Genomic DNA, 19,111 nt, shown 5'->3' with positions numbered 1-19,111 from the left:
CCCGCCGCCTGCTTCCCTTGGGGACCAAAGGACCCACACCTCACAGATGGGGAACTGAGGACAGGAGGCTGCACAGGAGGGCATGGCCAACGGACAGGCTCACAGCACCCCAGACCGAGCCTCTTCCCTCGCTCCCAAGGACAGAGCCCCACCGACCCCAGCCAGCCCTCCCTTACCACCCTGGATACCCTGCAGAACTGGGCCGCCCCTGACACACACAAGCACGTCTGCGCGTGCACACACACACACACACACACACAGCCCCTACAGTCTGGCTGAGGGGCTCCTCCCTCACAGACATTGCTCCACATCGCCAGCATCTGCCTGCTGCCCCAGCCACGAGGCGGGTGCTGGTGGTGTGAGTCTCCACCTTATCCCTAGGGCACCTTGGAGCAAAGACACGGGGTCCTGACCAGGGCCAGTGAGCACATCTATTGAGTGCTCACAGCAGGCCAGGCCTGGATGTGTATGACAATCCTGCCCGCGACCCTGTGAGGTGGATGCTATGACTACCCGTTCTTCTGAAGAAGAAACAGACCCAGCGAGAATAAATCGTGTGCCTAAGACTGTAACGGCGGGCAGATGCAGACAAGAGAATTTTCTGTAATGATGCAAGCGTGGCTACCAGGGCTAGTCCAACTGAAGAACTAAATTCTCACTTTAATTGTAACTACTTAAAATTTAAATAGCCCCTCGTGGCCAGTGGCCAGCACGGTGGAGGTGCAGCACCGGGAGCCTGAAGGCAGGGGTGCGGGGTGGGGCGAGCACCACGGTGCTCAGCGGCCCAGGGCCTGATCACCCCGGGCTGCCGAGGAGCCTCGGCCACACAACACCGTGCCTCCCCGGCCCTGACCCGGCCCCACTCACCCCAGAGTGAGACCCACACCCACACCTGCTCCTGTTCGATTCAAAGCCCGACCACCACTTCCAGGCTGCAAGAGACGCTTCTCCGAACATCAGCATTCTTGTCTACAAAACTGGATCCTAACCCCAACCTGACCAAGCATTTATTTTGTTATTTCAAAAGATGCCTTTTTTGACAACCCAGGGTTGTTGTGGGGACCCCACGAGACATGCTGCAAGCACAGTTGACAATGAGGCCAGTGCTCTGGAAGACAGGCAGCAATTACACCACGGCGAACTCTTCCAAGTCAAGGCCAGCCTGAGCCTCAGTTAGCCAGAGCTATGGTGGAAGTGGCAGCTATGTTAATACTGTCACTAGCAGGTTAAACGGAGAAGGCGATGGCACCCCACTCCAGTACTCCTGCCTGGAAAATCCCATGGACGGAGGAGCCTGGTAGGCTGCAGTCCATGGGGTCGCTTTGAGTCGGACACGACTGAGCGACTTCACTTTCACTTTTCACTTTCATGCATTGGAGAAGGAAATGGCAACCCACTCCAGTGATCTTGCCTGGAGAATCCCAGGGGCGGGGGAGCCTGGTGGGCTTCCATCTATGGGGTCGCACAGAGTCGGACACGATTGAAGCGACTTAGCAGCAGTAGCAGCAGGTTAAAAGGACTCATCCAGATGATTCATGACATGCCCATATTAACTTTTCAAAACTACCATCTAAATGAAAACACACAGCTAAAAAAAGCAGACAACTTGCAGACACTACCCCAAAACTCAAGCTCAGCACCCCGCACTGGCACACACACCTCCCCCCCGCAGCTAGGTCTCTGGACACCAGTTTGAGAAGCACGACCCTAGGGAACCCCAGACCTGCCCAAACGACCTGGCGTCTGCCACCCTCCTCTCCTCCCCCAGCTCCAGCACAGTGGCCTACTCTCGGGGTCCCCACCACATCAAGGCTCTCCCACCTCAGGGCCTTTCCCACACTCTACCCTGCCTGGCCATTTCTTCCGGCAGTTCACCTCGCAGCCTGGATGCCTCGCCTCAGGAGGTCGCCCCAAGGCCCTTCCCGCCAGGGCCAGCTGGGTCTCTGCCCTTCCTGGGGCGCTCGCAGGGCGCACTCCCTCTCTGCACCCGCCTCTAGACCAGGCACCGCTCCCTGGTGGCCAGAGCCGTACAGGCCACAAAGCAAGACACCGGCGAGAGAAGGGGCACACAAACAACCGGACACAGCCACGGGCTGGCTCCAAAGTCACTCAGGAATCAAGACTCCACGGCAGGGGTAGGGGACCCCCTCACCCCTTCTCCCTGGCCTCTGTCAGGGGGAGGATGGGGCTGGCCAAGGTCAAGGCTCCATGGGCCTTAGCAGATAGAGACAGGCAGCCGCATGCCATCTCCCAAGCAGACATCGTATGGATCTAACTCAATCATTTCCAGGACAACTGAGGCTTGCTTTGTGTCAGCTCTGTAGGAGAGAAAGCAAAAAAAAAAAGACCTTTAGACCAACAGTAGCAATCCCAGAAACAGTGGCCATGGCGTTGGTCAGAAGCAGAAGAGCCAGTCTTAAAAAAGCGGACTTGACCCCAGATAGAGCTGGGTTCAAATTTCACATCTGTCACCTACTAAAACTTTAACTTTGGGTAAAGCCGATAGATAACCTTCCAAGCCTTCGTCTGGGGAGAAGAGCTGCCCCAAGCTCCCAGGCTGTGCTGGGGAGCAGTGCCTGGCAGAGAGAGCCCGCTCCGCCAGTTCTCAACAACCACACGGCATTCTATGCAGCACCGTGCACCTTGATTTTCCATCCACAAAATGGGGGGACTGCTGCCTGCCTCACAGGCTGCTGTGTGTCTGAGGGAGCACACACACAGTGCTCAAAGCTGGGTGACGGGCGTGATGAATATTCCTGTCCGGTGCCCTCCCTGGTGGGAGCCTCAGCTGACTGGCCTGCCACCCCTTCCCTGTCAACCCCAGGCCCAGGCTGGCCGCATCCAGAGCCCCTTCTCCACTCTCAGGTACCCAGCCTGACAATCTCCAGCAATAGCAGCTCAGATCTGCTGAACACCTTCTCTGGACACGCTAGCTCCATGAACCCTCCCTCCAGGGCCTCTCGGCAGGGACAGCCCCCTTTCAGAGAGATGAAATGAGGCCCCAGGGCTACAAGGCAACTGAGAGAGGAGCCAGGAGCAGGGTTCATACCCAGGTTGGCCGCCCCCAGTCTGAACTCCTACACAATGACCCACAGATGATGAACACCCTGAGACTGGGCTGGAAAGGCCAGAGGCGGGGGTGGAGGGGAGGCAAGGGAGAGGCAGGCACCCCAGCCTGTTCGGAAAAGGGCCCACAAGGTGGCAAAGCAAGGCAGCCTTGGATTTCTGGCCTCACCCTTAGAAACAACATCTGCGGAGGCGCTTCCTGGGCAGGACAGCTGGGCCTGAGGAACTTCCTGCGGGAACCTGTGACATGCAGGCTCCCCTTAACCAGCCCAGCTCACTGTCCCCCCGTTCCCGCACCCAGGGCAGCCAGGCCTCGATGTGGGCGGGCGCCCGGGGGTGCCGAGCTGGGGGCCAGGCTGAGCTCCTACCCCAGCTCCCTCACTCCCTCCCTCCTGGTCCTGCTCCCAGGGCAGTCTCCCCAAGCTGGGCCTCTTGCTGCTTGGCTGGTTGTCCAGAGGAGCCTGCCACGGAACCACCCCACTGTGCAGCCCAGAGGCCTGGTGGCTGACAGTCTTCCACTGAGAGCTCTTGGGAAGTTGAAGAGAGGCCTAGGGAGGGGTGGGTGTCCCTGGAATCCCTGGAGACTTGGAGATCAACTGCCAAAGACGCTCCCTTCCAATCCCCCTTCCCAAGGAACCAGAGGCCCAAGGATGTCTGCTCTGAGGGGCTCTGCTCCTTTCAGGAAGACACTCCAGACAGAGCTTGGGAAAATCAAGAGCCAGGCTCCTGCTTACCACACTAACCCTTAAATCCCAGGCTCAGGTGTGGGGTTAGACGTCCCTCTCACCCCTGGTTATCAAGCACCTTTCTGGGTTGGGGGGGAGGAGGGCCTTGGGAGCCACTCTGCCCAAATACAAAGCCTGTCAGTGTTGGGGGAACCAGCACAGGTTACCCGGGCTCTCCAGGCCTCAGTTCTCACTCCTGGGAGGTGGGAAAGTAAAGTTGCCCAGTCGTGTCTGACTCTTTGTGACCCCATGGGCTGTAGCCTACCAGGCTCCTCCGTCCATGGGATTTTACAGGCAAGAGTACTGGAGTGGGGTGCCATTTCCTTCTCCAGGAGATCTTCCCGACCCAGGGATTGAACCTGGGTCTCCTGCATTGTAGGCAGACAATTGTAGGCAGGCTTTACCGTCTGAGCCACCAAGGAAATCCAAGGGAGGTGGGAACCAGAGCCAATTCCTCCTCGGTCTGAGGGATCTTCACTCATGCACGTCCTCCCACGGCTCTTCACTGCGTCACCTCCCCTGGGAGGCCTTCTCAGATCATTCCAGCTAAAACATTAGGTCCCCACTCCCTCTTTCCCGATTCATTCCACTGAGAGCTCTTAGGAAGTTGATCAATTTGAAACATTAATCACAACCTGATTCCTATCACTGGCTTGCTTGCTGCGAACCTGCCTCCACTAGAAGGCAGGCCCCGCCATCCAAGTTCTAGAGCAGTGCCAGGAATGCTGCAGGCCCTCAGGGACATAAGCGGAATGGAAGGCAGAACCCGCAGGTATAGTTTTTATCAGGCATTACTGTTGTTCTGTGCTGTTGTTTGAGATTAGCCCAGCTGCTGGGTTGGGGAGGGGTGAGCAGATCAGCCCATTGAGCCTCCCCCATGTGTCCCTTAAAGGGAACAGATATGGGCCCTGGGGAACACGGTGTGAAAACCACAGAGGAGGCGGCAACCATCAAGGTCTTTGCTCTTTCTCTAGCAGAGATTCTACTCAAGGGGGAAGTGGGAGGCCTGTGAAACTCCCTGACGGGCTCCAAAGTCTATCCCCACCCCAGGGAGAAGCCTGAGAACCTCTCAGATGGCAAAAGGCATCTTCTAACACCCTAAGTCTGCCCAAGCCACTCTTCAAGATGGTCTGCGAAGCTCCAAGTGACCCTGCCTGCCTGCCCTCAGCCCCTGGCCTGGCCGCCCCCCTGCACGGCCGCCCAGGCCTCTGTGCAACCTACCTGCACCTCACCAAGCCCTGTCCTTCCTTGCCACTTCTGCGCTGTGGTTCCCCACACCCCCAGGCTGTTCCTTCTCCTCAGGTCACCTTGCCAATTGGGATCCGCTCAAAGGCCTTCCTGGCAGCCCGTCACACCTGACTTTAATTGCCAAGCCCCTACCCCGAATCTGCCCCTGTTTATGCATCAAGTTCAGGGTTTACCTCCCTTAACTCTACAGAGGCAGAGCCTTCATCAAGTGCCCCTCTGTATCCCTGGCACCTGAAGAAATGCTGGGCACAGATCAGGTGTTCAATAAATGCTGGTGGATCAATGCAAACCTCTCGTTTCACTCAGCAATGCCTTCAGGATCACTGCCACGCTTCCTGCCCTGGCCCGCAAAGCAGCCTGGCCCCTGACTCCCACAGGCACTTCTGCTGCCCTCTGGGCTGGAGACTGCCCTTGTGCCTCTCGGCCTTCAAAGGGACTGCTCTCCCCTGGGTCGAGGTGGTCACCAGCACTCCTGGGAGCTGTGGTGGTGGAGAGTCAATGAAAGCACACAGAGCAAAATGGGTTCTGCAGAACCTGACATCTGGAGAGGAGCTCGAACTTCGGCCTCGGTGGGGCTCTGGGCAGCAACGGTGGAAGACGGCAGGGACCTGGGGGATGCATGTGCCGGTCTCTCACAGTATGTCCCTACCCCTTAATCCTCCAGAACCTCAGTCTCCTCATCTGGAAAATGGAGATGCTAATTTCAGCCCTGCCCTCCTCCTGGGGTTACCTGACAGGGCTCTTTAACCTGGGAAGGACCTGCAAAATCCTAGCAGAAAAAAATAAGAATTACAATTGTTAGGATCTCCTGAGGGTTCGCTGGGTGTCCAGCACTATTCTTAAATACTGATAACAGGAAACGTTTGCTGCAGGCTCACTGCTATACCTGCACAGTTACAAGTGCCTTCCGCAAATTAACCTGTTTAACCTTCACAGCAACCTATGAGGAGGGACTCAGCCCATGACACAAGTGATGAAATGAGCTCAGGAAGACTGAGAACCTGCTCCTAGTCACAAAGGCACCAAGGGGCAGGGCTGGACTTGAACCTGATGCTCTGAAGCACTTCAATACAGCTCTTCCCAGAGATTACAAACCAGGACACCAGACTCCTGGATTCTGGCTAGGCCAGGCCGGGGGACTGAATGCCAGGACAATGCCTGAGAGGGTTGAGGGTGCCGAGGTGGGGAAGGACAGATGCCCTCAGACTGCCACCAGAGCATTTATGCAGTGCCAGGCACGGTTCAAGAAGCTTCTCTTGGATTAATTGATGTGGTCCTCACAAAAGCCTGAGGTGGATGCTGCTCTAAGCCCACTGCATGCAGGTGAACACTGTGGCCCAAGGTCACACAACCAGAACGCGAAAGCACTAGAAGGTGCACACGAGCCCTCCACGCCATCCTTGTGCAGGGACCTCACACACGGGTGCCCTGGTAACTGTGTCATGTCTCTCCTGCTTGTTCCCTCCCGGCGTCCAGCAGAGAGTCTGCCCCCAGTTAAAAGACACCCTGGCTCAACTCTGAGGAGGAACCAAGTTTTACCTGCAAGCCCTGAAATTGCTGGGCTGGCTGCTGGCAGAGGTGCTCGAGGCAGCCCTAGGCCCCAAGGCTGAGGGGAAGAAAACACCCAAGGGTGCAGCTGCCTGGAGGCCTGAGGTGACTGCGCCCCACCCCGCCCCACCCCACCCCCCACCCTGCCACAAGCTTGGGGACCTAGTGACTGAAGAATTTGTTCAAACCCCAGTATGGCCCCCAAGTGTCTGACAGACCTGGGAGAAAGCAATTCCTCCTCCGAGCCCCAATTTTCTGACTCTGAAAAATGGACAGAAACACCACATCCACCCCTGGGTTCAACGAAACCACTGTTCCAGTTACACGCCGGCAAGAGGTTCACTCTGAGGCCAAACTAGGCCAGGGGTGCACTTCCCAGCTCTACCCCTTCCACCTTTGAGATGTCGAGCAAATCATTTTACTTCGTAGCAAGGGTCTCAGTTTCTTCACCTGTAAAATGGATATCACACTGCTGCCTAGCTCATGGGAGTGTATAACACGGGAAGAACTGTATCTACCCCATGGGTGTGTTTGGAAGTTTGAATGAGGTCGTGTGTGTAAACAGCCTGTCATGTGCCTGACAGGTTGAGTGTTCAATAAAATTCCTGAACTCTGGAGCTGATTTGCTACTCTGTGCCTCTGTTTCCCCTTCTAAAATGGAGATCATGACAACAGAACACAAAGTTCTAGGATGTGAGTATCCTGCAAGTTAACCCTTGTGAAGCATTCTAAACAGCGTACCGCACACAGAATGCGCTCAATAGGCACTGACCTCACAATTATTGTTTTGACTACTGTTGTTAATCCCATCAGGCAAACCCTCTAAACGTTAGCAGACAAAAGGAAGAAACCCCCAGTGCAGAGAAATTCTACATAGCAGTCACCATGGCCTCACAGAGGCTCACGGACCATTCTCTTGAGCAACCACAACCCATGGAAGCCAGTCAGCTTGGAAGCTGATGGTGTGGACAAGAGCGACTGTCTGCCCGCTTCCACCACATCACCAGCCCACATTAGCTGGGTCAATGAGGGATTACGGCCAGCCCTCCGGGAACTCCAGACCCAGGGCAAAGGTTACGGAGCAAGCCAAGGTCACAGGCTGGCCTGAGGAGCAGGGGCAGTGGCCTCACGACTGGGGCGAGCTGCTCCAAGCTCCCACCCAGAAATCACAGTGAGAAACCAGATTCGTAGGGTAGCTGCCCCCAGTCCTTTAGAGCAGCCTTCCTCCCTGGGTCAGTGTGGGCTGGGGCACCCCCGCCCAAGTCCCCTTGGCCTATGCAGAGAGGAACAGCTGGGAAAACAGCGCTCAGCCTCGCTGCCGCCTAATGGTGAAGCCAACTGTTAATCGCCTGGTGGGGAGTGTAAACATGATGGGCGGCAGGACTGCTAACCAAGGAGACACGACCATGTGTCTGGCCTTTTGGCCAGGATGGAGGGGCCCGGACACCAGCACCCACCACCAACCACTATCAGCCCAGAGGTCCTGATGGATGTTTTCTCTGAGAAGAGTAAACAAGGTTCAAAGGCAGACATGGAGGGCCTCATGACGCCTAGGACTCTTGCTGAGCCCAAGTGGCTTCCAAATGCAAGGAAAAGGGTGCTCAGAATCCCAAGGATAAAGACGTCCCCAGCCACCCTGCCTTCAGGGAGAGGTGGCCCTCAAAACACTCCTTCCCAAGTCTTAAGCAGGTCCAGGGGCACAGGTCCTCAAATCCAAACTTCATAACCCCTCCCCTCCCTAATATGGAGCCGAAAAGCTCAGAAAACAAGTGCCGTCTAAGACGTCTCCCCCCCACCACCCCACACCCCAGCTAAAACCATGGCAAGAATCTGCCACAGGTGTCCCACACACCTTAAAATATAGTTTAGTAATATGCAAAGGTTCTAGGGTAGAGAGCAGCCCCACTGACATTCCAGTTCCACCGAAAGTCAACAAGAAGTTCAATAAAAGTGATTCCCCCTCCAACTCAGTGTAAACTCCAAGCTCCACCCACCACACACAGAAGGCAGAACCCCTTCCTCATCGCTCGGCATTACAGGGCTCCCACAGTGCTCCCCTAAAACACCCCTTGGGCCCGGCTCCCCGCCCCGCGCGGTCCCTCAAGATCACAAACATCCCAGCTCTCCTCTGATACGGCGCGGCTCTACTTCTAAGGATGGCTCCCCACCCCCCCCCTGCTCCAGGACCTCAGTGGTACAACCCAGAGGGCGCTACCCCGGCCACACTTGGTACAGCCCCCCTCCCCAGAAGCGCCCACCTCTCCAAACAACACGCTCTAGGAACCGTCCCCACAGCCCCGAATAGGTACAGCCCCCTCCAAGGCGCCCCACTCGCTCGCCCAGCGCGCCGTCCGGCCCGGCCCAGTAGCTCAACGCCCAGCCCGCACGCGCCGGGGGTCTGCGGCCCCTAGCCCTCCAAAGAGTCGGTCCCCGCTCTTTGATGTGCGCCCCCTGCCGCCTCAGTGGTACAACCCGCCGCCCCCGCCCCCGCCCCCTCAGGGCCAGTCCCACCGCCCCCGCGCGGCCACCCCCACTCCGTCCCGGAAAGGGGGGGCTCAAGGACCACGGTCCCCGCCCGGCGGACGCCGGTGGTACGGCCCAGAGCGGCTTTGCGGGGGGCTGTGGGGGAGGTCCGGACGCGACCATCGGTGGGGGGGGGGGGCGCGCTCGGGGACACGCGCTGGCGCACTCACCTGTCACCGCCCGCCGCCCAGCCTCGCAGGCGGGGTTCTCCTCCTGCCCATCGCCACGCTGCGCTTGATCCCGCTCCTTACGTTTCCTGGAGGCGGCGGCGGCGGCGGCAGCGGTGGCAACGCCTTCGCGGAGCCAGGCCCAACGGCTCGCGCGGCGCGGCCCCCCCGCCCCCTCCCCCCAGCCCCCGCTTACCGCCCCCTCCCACCCTCTGGACGGAAATACCGCCTTCTCCCGCCACAAACAGGAACTGACGTAAGGCAGGGAGCGAGGGACCCCCAAAGAGCGCTAGGGCGCAAGCGCAAGGTGGCGGAGGTGGCGGCTCAAGAGAAGGGCGCCTGCGTACAGTCGGCAAGCTTGAGCCGGCGTGGGCCTGGGATGTGCCTCGCGCAGGCGCCAGACGGGAAAAAGAAAAAACAATTGCGCAGGCTCAGTAGGACTCTGACGCCTGCTGTCCCTAGAGGCTGGCTGGCCGCTGTGATATTGCCCGGCATCCCCTGGTCCTTATTTACATACGCTTTGATCTCGCTTTACTCCTTCCTCGTCTTTAGTCCAGGTTCCTAAGCTCTTAAAGAGCCCGGGAGCGGGCGTTAGGCAGGGTTTCCTTTTCAGTACGTCTCCTCGTGGTTGAGCACAGGCTCTGAAGCCGCACAAACCCAGCTTTGCATTTCCTTGCTGGTGGCTGTGGGCAGAAGGCTTGACCGTTTTCTGTGCCTCAGTAGCCACAGATGCAAAATGGAAACAATCATAGTTGCGTCACTGGGCTACTGGACTGTTTTACGTAAACAGAACGGTTTATATCAATTAACACATGCTATGACTGCAAAATATTATTCCTGTCTGCCCATCATAAACATCCAATGAAATATGGGAATGTAACTTTTTACGGGGTAACTTGGGCCTCCAAAGGAAATCGCCCTGTAAAAATAAAACTGCACAGATCCTAGCCCTTTTATTAACTAGAGTAGTAGACAGCTGTGACACATCTGGCACCCCGGTCCCTGCTCTCTTATAGGTTGGGTGGGGCTTCCTACCTTCTGAATTTGGGTTCCAGTAATGCCACATAGCTTCGCAAGTATGCATTAGTTAATGCATACTTCTAGAAAGTCTGGCTGGGAGTTGAAAAATCCTGGGTCTACCTAAGTCTGCAAGAGTGTTTCAGGCAAAGTCCTGCTCAAGTTGTGTGTGTGTGTGTGTGTGTGTGTGTGTGTGTGTATTCAGTCGTGTCTCTTTGTGGCCTTGTGTGTGTGTGTTCAGTTGTGTCTGACTCTTTGTGACCCCATGGACTGTAGCTCACCAGGCTCCTCTGTCCATGGGATTTCCTAGGCAAGAATACTGGAGTGGATTGCCATTCCCTACTCCAGGATTGCCGTTCCCTACTCCCTACCTGTGTCTTCTGGGCCTCCTGCATTGGCAGGTGGATTCTTCATCTCCATGCCTTCTGGGAAGCCCCAGCTTTCCCAGAGGTAAACCGAATGCTGGAACTAACCCTTGCTAATGGGTTTCCAGCTTGGAACTCGCTGCTCTGTGTTCCTCCTCATTCCTGGCCTTCCCCATCACACCCTGACTAATGCGTCCCCCACCACAGCCCTGACCATTTTAGTCTCTCACTGTGTGGTAACAGATCTGTCTCCTCCACTGCCCAGAAGGCCCCAGGAGGGAGAAGTCTAGGACTAACTTAGTCATCACTGTGTACCTAACACTGCCCAGCAAAGGGCCTGGCACAGAATGGGCTCTTGAGGAGTATTTGTTTCAAGAAGTAGTCCTGAGATTTCCCTGGACAGGAAGTGGTTAAGAATCCGCTTTCCAATGCAGGGGACTCAGGTTCAGTCTCTGGTCTGGGAACTAAGATTCCATCTGCCGTGAAACAACTAAGCTTGCATGCCACAACTAGAGAGAAGCCCGCAGGCCAAAATGAAGAACCTGAATGTCAGAAGGGAAGGTCCAAGATCCCACATGCCATAGGGAAGACCCAACAGGGCTAAATAAATACATAAATATTTTTTAAAAGAAATAAAAAGTTAATACATTAAAAAAAATTTTTTTTAAGTAGCTCTTCTGCTCTGCTCTAGGCTCAAGGCTGCTGTGGCCTACCCTCTTTACTCCTCTCCATAGCCCATTCCCCTACCTCTAAGTCTTCCTGGATTAACCTGAATCCCGTCCCTCCTAGGACACAGGGTGGATCACAATGCACAGAGACCTCTCTGAAAGCTCCCATTTGCTTGTGTCTGAACTTGTTGGGGCACTAGTAGTCAAGGGTGTGTGTGTGTGTGTGTCTGGTTAGCTGTGTCCAACTCTTTGGGACCCCATGGGCTGTAGACCGCCAGCCTCCTCTGTTCTTGGAATTCTCCAGGGTGTGTGTGTGTGTGTGTGTGTGTGTGTGTGACTGTCTGGTCAGCTGCATTCAGCTCTTTGGGACAGTACTAGTCAAGGGTGTGTGTGTGTGTCTGGTCAGCGGCATCCAACTCTTTGGACCCCAAGGGTGTGTGTGTGTATGTGTGTCTGGTCAGCTGCCTCCAACTGTTTGGGACCCCATGGGCTATACCCTGCCAGGCTCCTCTCTCCTTGAGATTCTTCAGGCAAGAATACTGGAGTGGGTGGCCATGCCCTCCTCCAGGGGATCTTCCCAACCCAGGGATCAAACCCAACTCTCTTGCATCTTTTGCATTGGTAGGCTGGTTCTTTACCACTAGTGCCCCTTGGGATGCCCAGTAGTCAAGGGTAATGCCTTTCAAACTATTTTAATACCTGGTAGGAATTCCCTGGGGGTCCAGTGGTTAGGATTCAGTGCTTTGACTACTGAAGTGCAAGTTCAGTCCCTTTTTGGGGAACTAAGATCCTACAAGTCATGGTTACAGCCAAAGAAACCCTAGTACAAAAAGGTGTATACTTATAATCTCATGAAACAAAAGTATCACCAAATACTATTTACCCTTATGTATGATCCACTCTAGGGCTTCCCCTAGAGTGGCTCAAGCAGTAAACAATCTGCCTGCAATGCAGGAGACACAGGGAACACGGGTTTGATCCCTGGGTGGGGAAGATCCCCTAGAGGAGGAAATGGCAACCCACTTCAGTATTCTTGCCTGGAAAATCCCATGGACCGAGGAGCCTGGTGGGCCACAGTCCATGAGGTCACAAAGAGTGGGACACGAGTGAGCAAGCATGCACTTATGATGCACTGGTATTTAATTTTTATTTTCAGTGCCATTTGAGACCCTGCTGAACTGATTTTCTGACCCACTATTGGCTTGTGCCTTACAGTTTGAAACAAACTAGTCTCGGGGTGAATAATACGCATTGGCTTTGGAAATACAGACAGGCCCTAGTTTCAATCATGCCTCTCCTGTGTCCTTGCCAGAATCCCTTCACTTCTCTGAGCCTGCCTTTCCTCATTGCAAAACAGCAGCAATAGAACTTACTTAGGAGTCATTACAGGCTAGGTCCTGGGGGCCGTCTTTTTTAATTTATTTATTCAGCTGCGCTGGGTCTGTTGTGGCACTCAGATCTTCCATCTTCCTTGGGGCATGCAAACTCTTAGTTGCGGCATGTGGGATCTAGTTCCCTGACCAGGGATGGAACCTGGGCTCCCTGCAGTGGGAGCACAGAGTCTTAGCCACTGGACCACCAGGGACGTCCCCCGGGTTTTGTTCTTGACACAGTCGTCCCCCACCCCCCGCCCCCGCCCCGTGCTATCCTGTTGCTGTCAACACAGTCTTGGAGGTTAAGTACCATGGGCTTGCTCAGGGTCCCAGGACAAGTTAGGGGTAAAGGTGGGATTTGAACCCAGGCAGTCCGATACAAGAGCCTGTGCTTTGAACTCATGAAAAATGGAAAGTAATGGCCTACTTCTGTCCCTTGTGTAGCTTTAACAAACCACTTAATTACTGTTTGAGGGCCTCAGTCTCTCAATTTCCACATCAAGGGTGATTGAGGAGAAAATTTCCTAAAACCCCAAATTGTTCTCTACCCTCTAATCTATTCTGTAAACTTCCCGCCTATGACTATAAATGTGGGCTGCACAGGCAAGTTTTCTGGGGAGAAGGCCTGGAGTGTCTCATCTGAAGCCTGCTCAAAGGCCTACTGATTCAGAAAAAATGATGAAGAATCTTGCCCTGAGGGATGAAGAAGGCATCTCCTCATAATCCCCTCCTGTCCCCAGAGAGTAGAACTCAGTCCCTCGAATCCATTTCAACCCTTTTCAGAGATTGGGCTTCTGATGGTCACGGGGCAGGCTGCCCAGGCCAGCCATAAAGAACCTCCTGGTAGGGACTTCCCTGGTGGCCAATGGTTAAGAATCTGCCTTCCATTGTAGGGGACGTGGGCTCGATCCCTGGTCCAGGAACTAAGATCCCACATGCCATGGGGTAACGAAGCCCACCACGCTGCAACAGCTGAGCCCGCACACCACAACTAGAGAGTCCATGCGCTGAAACAAAAGATCCTGCCTGATACAGTGCATGGCCCAACAAATAAATACTTTTTAAAAAAGAACCTCCTGGTAGCCCCAAATAGGGTGACTTCCACTCCACCCCATAAGAGCTGGGAGGGGGGTCTATGCTTGGCAGTGGTGGAGATGGCCATTGACAAGTGTACTCTCCTTGCTACATGAGAAATCATGGGATACAAGTAGCAAGACTTAAGACTTCCCCCTTTCTCCATCCTAAGCAGAGCATTTTCAGAGGAGAAAGTCCATAGTATTGATCAGATTCTCAAAGAAGTCTGGCACTGTTAAAAAAAAAAAAAAAAAAGTTTATTTAAAAGACTTTCCCATGTTATACAGAAATGTTGAAATATTATCTTTGACTCCCCAGCCAGAAGTTACTAAGCCCCACCCTAGGCGCTACTGTGTTGGAAGGATCCTTTTAGAGTCATTTTAAGTGTTTGGCAGTAATACAGATAAGCCTCAGGGCTTCTGTAAATGTTGGTTCCAATTTCTTTTTTTTTTATAAAATGTTTTATCTTCAAAAATTCTAATGAAAGATACCATGAACCATGCACATTCAACTTGGTTTTGTTTTGACCGCACCACACAGCATGTGGGATCTTAGTTCCCTGACCAGGGATCAAACCAGAGTCCCTGGCAGTGGAAGTGCAGAGTCTTAATCACTGGACCTCCAGGGAAGTCCTGACATTCAACTTTTTAACACATCAGAGATTTCCCAAATGTTTGAGGTGAGGCTAAATGTGCTTTTCTGCAGACCTTGGGATGAAACTTTCTCTACTCTCAGTAAGGGTGAACGCCTTATTGGTCTGCTCTGACACACAAATGGCTTTTCATATTGTGAAATAAAAGCTGAAGACCTCACCATTGTTTTCAGAGACCGTCTGCCTAACTTGATCTCAAGCTTCTCTCCCCTTGACCACCATATCCTAGACACACTAACCTTTTCTCTGCCCCACCAAAAAGACAAGCATGTTCCCAGCTCAGGGCCTTTGCACTTGCTGTTCCTTTTACCCGGACTGGTCAGCCTCCCTGATCCTGATCTTTGCAGGACTGACTTCTGTCTTTCAGAACTCAGTTCAAATCTCACCTCTTTAGAGAGGCTTTCCCTGGTCACTCTGAATCCAAAAGAGCTATGCTGTCCCTCCTTTTCAGCATATTTGAATTCTCTACCTAGCGCTTAACACTAAAGAAAAAAAAATTTTTTTTATTTTGTAACTGTCTTCCCCCAACACTGGAACATAAACTTGCCCATGAGGGCAAAGGCTTTGTCTTGGGCTGTATTCCCAGTGTCTAGAACATTGCCTACAAACCAGTTGAGACCCGGGGAATCAATAAATATTTGTTGACTGAATGTGGTTTTGATTAGGAAGGTTAAAGCTCTGTACTGGGGTGAGTTTTACTTCAGGTCTGAGCTTGTCTGCTCACAAAAAAAAATTTGAACAAATAATAATAATCCATTAACCTTTATGAAAGAATTCTCATATATCAGGCATATGCTGGAAACTATATCCATGACCTTCTGAGTATGTTCCTGTGGGTAGACGTCTCTGTAAGGCCTATTTTGCAGAAGTAAACATAGGCCCAGAGAGGGAAAGCCTCAGGAAAAATACCACGTAGCCAGAATGTCGTGGCGCCCAGATCCATTCCCAAAGATGTCTCAGGCCAAGACAAGACCACACTTTTACCCATAGCACTGGACTTCACATGCATGGATCCAGATTTGAGAGATGGCGAAATCTCATTTTCAATGCTAATTAAAGTATGTGGGTTTGAATTACATAAGTATTTAATAAAACAGTTTCCCATATTATTAAGAAAAATTAAGATGATGTGAATATCACTGGATTTCTTTTTAGGTCATCAGGAAGGGACTCATTTCACAGCAGCCCAACAGGATGATTTATAAAATGCCATTCACGCGGCTGCCACAAGATGGCACTACATGAGCCGGCCATCCCCGCCGGAACCCAGCTGTCTGGCAGGCTGCAAGCCTTCCTGGAGAAAGTTGGACCTTGAGGCTGTTACGGAAACATTCACTGTTTGAAAGGAAACTCTGACATGACACCTAAACGCAACACGTGATTGGAACTGGATTCTGAGCCAGGGAAAAAACATGGCAATAACGAACATTACAGGGATGGTGGATGCAACTAGAATAAGAACTAGGGTTTGGATAAGAAGAGCATTGTATCCTTGTTAAATTTCTTGGTTTCGATAGTTATACTGTGCTTATGAAAGAAAATGTTCTTGTTCTTAGGAAATACACACTGAAGTATTGTGAGGTAAAGGGACATGATGTTCAAGTGAACTCTCAAATTGTTCAAAACCACACTCTGTGTGTGTGTGTGTGTGTGTGTGTGTGTGTGTGTGTGTGTGTGATGCGCTTATGGAGATGGGGAGGGGAGAAGAGAGAATGGAGCAAACAGTTGGCAAATCTGGCTGAAGAGTATATAGGAAGCACTTGTTCTATTTCTGCTACTTTCTTATAAATTTATAATTAAAATAAAATAAAGAGTAACCCCTAAAGCTCTTTTTTGTAGTCAATGAGAATGTCATTAAAGGGTTCTTTAGGTGGTGGTGCTAATGCTGATGCTGAAAATCATCCGTTTCAGAGACAGATGAGAAAACTGCACTGCGCCAGGCACTGTTTGAGCCCTTCACAAGAACTGATTCGTTTAGTCCTCACAATTAGATGCTACTATTACTCTCACCCTAGTGAAGTGGAAACCAGAGTTCAGAGAGGTTGAGTAACTGGCCCAAGATCACACAGTTGCTCTTAATCAAAGCTCAAGCTCTTAATCATAACAGACCATAAAGAAGGCCAAACGCGGGGACTCCCTGGTGGCCCAGTGGTTAGGACTTTGGGCCTCCAATGCAGGGGGTGCTGGTTCTACCGCTGTTCAATGAACTAAAATCCCACATGCCCCTTGGTGTAGCTGAAAAGTAAAAAGAAAACAAAAAAGAAGGCCACCCAACGACTGCCAGGGTATGCTATGCTGGTGATTTAGGAACAAGCACTGAATTAATGAGGGAGCAGAAAAGGTGACTTAGCAGCAGCAGCAGTGACTGAGGAGAGGGCAATGGCAACCCACTCCAGTGTTCTTGCCTGGAGAATCCCGGGACGGGGGAGCCTGGTGGGCTGCCGTCTATGGGGTCGCACAGAGTCGGACACGACTGAAGCGACTTAGCAGCGGAAGAAAAGGCAGCTCTAGGGGAAAACCTTGGGACAATGAATGTAGGTTTATGTGTTCATGGACCTCTGCCTCAACCTGACATTCAAATATATGTAAAAGTCAGCCTTGAATTATGCAAGGTTTAGCCGAAGTAAAATAGGGAAATAAAATGGCTGCTTGTTCTGATGTGCCTAAATCTGTTAGCTAGTAACACTGGAGGAGAAATTAAGAGCGTTCCTCAAACAAATCTGATTATATTTAATATTTACTTTTAAATACACAAATAGCATAAATTCAAACTTATAAGACATAGGTGCATTCCCTTTGCCCTTGCAATTTAGCACCTAGATATTTACGCTCTGGATATGTTCACATATGAGCAAACAGTGGTGTGCATAAGAGGCGCTGTTTGTGATAGAAAAAGACTCAGAAACCACCTAAATGTTCACAATAAGGGATTAGTTTCAAAGGTTCATCCACACAAGAGAATTCTATGCAGTTAGTTAAAAAGGAAGCCTCTTTCCAATAAGGACATTACTGCTACTGCTACTGCTAAGTCACTTCAGTCGTGTCCGACTCTGTGTGACCCCACAGACGGCAGCCCACCAGGCTCCCCCGTCCCTGGGATTCTCAAGGCAAGAACACTGGAGTGGGTTGCCATTTCCTTCTCCAATGCATGAAAGTGAAAAGTGAAAGTGAAGTCGCTCAGTCGTGTCGGACTCTTATCGACCCCATGAGACTGCAGCCTACCAGGCTCCTCCGTCCATGGGATTTTCCAGGCAAGGGTACTGGAGTGGGGTGACATTGCCTTCTCCATAAGGACATTAAAACATGTTTAAATCATTAGCCATCAGGGAAGTGCAAATCAAAAACCACAGTAATAAGATATCATTTGATACCCACTAGGATGGCAATGCAGGAGCCATAGGAGACATGAGTTCGATCCCTGAGTCAGAAGATCCCCTGGAGAAGGGCATGGCAACTCACTCCAGTATTCTTGCCTGGAGAATCCCATGGACAGAAGAGCCTGGCAGGCTACAGTCCATGGGGTCGAAAAGAATCAGACATGACTGAAGCGACTTAGCACGCACACACACAGGACGGCAATAATCGAGAAGACAGATAATCAAGTGTTGGCAAGAATACAGAGAAACTGGAATTCTCATACACTGCTGCTGCTAAGTCGCTCAGTCGTGTCTGACTCTTCTCGACCCCATGGACTGCAGCCTACCAGGCTCCTCCGTGCATGGGATTTTCCAGGCAAGAGTACTGGAGTGGGGTGCCATCGCCTTCTCCTCTCATACACTACTAGTGGCAGAGTAAAATGGTACAGCCACTTTAAACAGTCCGGCAGTCCCTAAAATGGTTAAAAATAGAATTAACTTATGATCCAACAATTCTACTCCTAGGTATATACCCAAAAGAATTGAAAACGTGCGTCTACACAAAATTTGTACATGAATGCTCACAGCAGCATTATTCGTAATAGCCAAAAGGTAGAATCAACCATCAACTGGACAAACAAAATGTGTTATATCCATACAACGCAATAATATTCTTCAATAAAAAGAAACGAAGTACTGCAATGTGGATGAACCCTGAAAACATGCTAAGTGAGAGAAATCAGACACAAAAAGCCACATATTATATAAACCCATTTCTATAAAATGCCCCCAAGAGGCAAGTCTCTGTAGACAGCAAATTAGTAGTTCCCAAGGGCTTGGAGCAATGGCGTGTGGGGCAGAGCATGGTAGGACTTGGAGACTGATGCTTAAGGAATGTGGGTGTTTCTTTTCAGGATAATGAAAATACTCTAAAATTATGGTGTGTGCGCGTGTGCTCAGTCGCGTCTGATTCTTTGGGACCCTATGACTGTAGCCCCCCAGGCTTCTCTGTCCATGGGATTATCCAGGCAAGAATACTGGAGTGGGTTGCTGTTCCCTTCTCCAGGGGATCTTCCCAACCCAGGGATGGAACCCACACTTCCTACATCTCCTGCACTGGCAGGCGAACTCTTTACCACTGAGTCACCTGGGAAACCCAAAATTATGGTGATGGACACACAGTTCCATGAACAAGAGTCATTGAAACATGAGCTTTAAATGGGTGAATTGTCTCGTATGTAAATTATATCTCAATAAAATGTTTTTTAAGTTGTTTATGTACTGATATGCAATGATCTCCAAGATATAAAGTATTAATAATTAAAAAAA

At 51.9% G+C, this 19,111-nt stretch overlaps 1 protein-coding gene across 1 annotated transcript in view; it reads right to left on the bottom strand.

Moving 5' to 3' along the window:
• Window positions 1–9,457, bottom strand: part of AKT2 (AKT serine/threonine kinase 2) — a 47,604-nt gene extending 38,147 nt beyond the window's left edge. The window contains exon 1 of the mRNA XM_027515813.1: window positions 9,281–9,457. The gene's annotated coding sequence lies outside the window, so the exon portion shown is untranslated. The remainder of the gene's footprint in view (window positions 1–9,280) is intronic.
• Window positions 9,458–19,111: the final 9,654 nt, after the last annotated feature.

The sequence above is a fragment of the Bos indicus x Bos taurus genome, chromosome 18 (genome assembly GCF_003369695.1).
Source record: "Bos indicus x Bos taurus breed Angus x Brahman F1 hybrid chromosome 18, Bos_hybrid_MaternalHap_v2.0, whole genome shotgun sequence".
NCBI classification, from domain to species: Eukaryota; Metazoa; Chordata; class Mammalia; order Artiodactyla; family Bovidae; genus Bos; species Bos indicus x Bos taurus.
Note: the sequence above shows the minus strand (reverse complement) of the source record. Positions and strands in the feature narration are given on the sequence as shown.